Source organism: Penaeus monodon, chromosome 20 (genome assembly GCF_015228065.2).
Source record: "Penaeus monodon isolate SGIC_2016 chromosome 20, NSTDA_Pmon_1, whole genome shotgun sequence".
Taxonomy (NCBI): Eukaryota; Metazoa; Arthropoda; class Malacostraca; order Decapoda; family Penaeidae; genus Penaeus; species Penaeus monodon.
The window spans coordinates 3,548,634-3,549,227 of record NC_051405.1 but is presented as its reverse complement, the minus strand read 5'-3'; positions in this window follow the sequence as shown (position 1 = coordinate 3,549,227).

Genomic DNA, 594 nt, shown 5'->3' with positions numbered 1-594 from the left:
TATTATTGATTTGTATGTGTGTTTTTATGTGTTTATTACACCCAAAGTAACCTCCCATTTATAAAATCCAGAGGCTGCCCCTGCGGAAAAAGGGTGAACGGAGGGCACACTGTAGCTCCATAAATTTCCGAGAACAAACTTTTTACCCTCGCGGACCGACTCCAGTGGAAACTGATTTTTCTAAAAAACCCACAGGGGGTTTGAAAAAAAATGGAAACATATTAATTAACTTTTTAAACTACCTTTATTCCTTTCAGTTTCGGATAAGCCAGTTACTGAATTTTTACCAATAATCTCCTTTTTCATCCCCGAAAAAAAAAAATATAATGTACTTATTTAAAGATATTCATTATTTTTAAAAAATTAAAAATTTCCCTTTTTTAAAAAGGCATATTTGGGGGGTTTGGTTCGGATTAATATCGTTAATAAATGCCTTTAAGAGAAAATATTTATTTACCACATATTTCAATTTTGAAAAATAAAACTTAAATTAGTTTTTTCCCCTTATTTCAACCCAAAAATTAAAAATTTGAATTTTTTTGGGAAAAGAAAAGGGGTTTTCCCACAAGCCTAACACAAAAAAACCAAAACAAC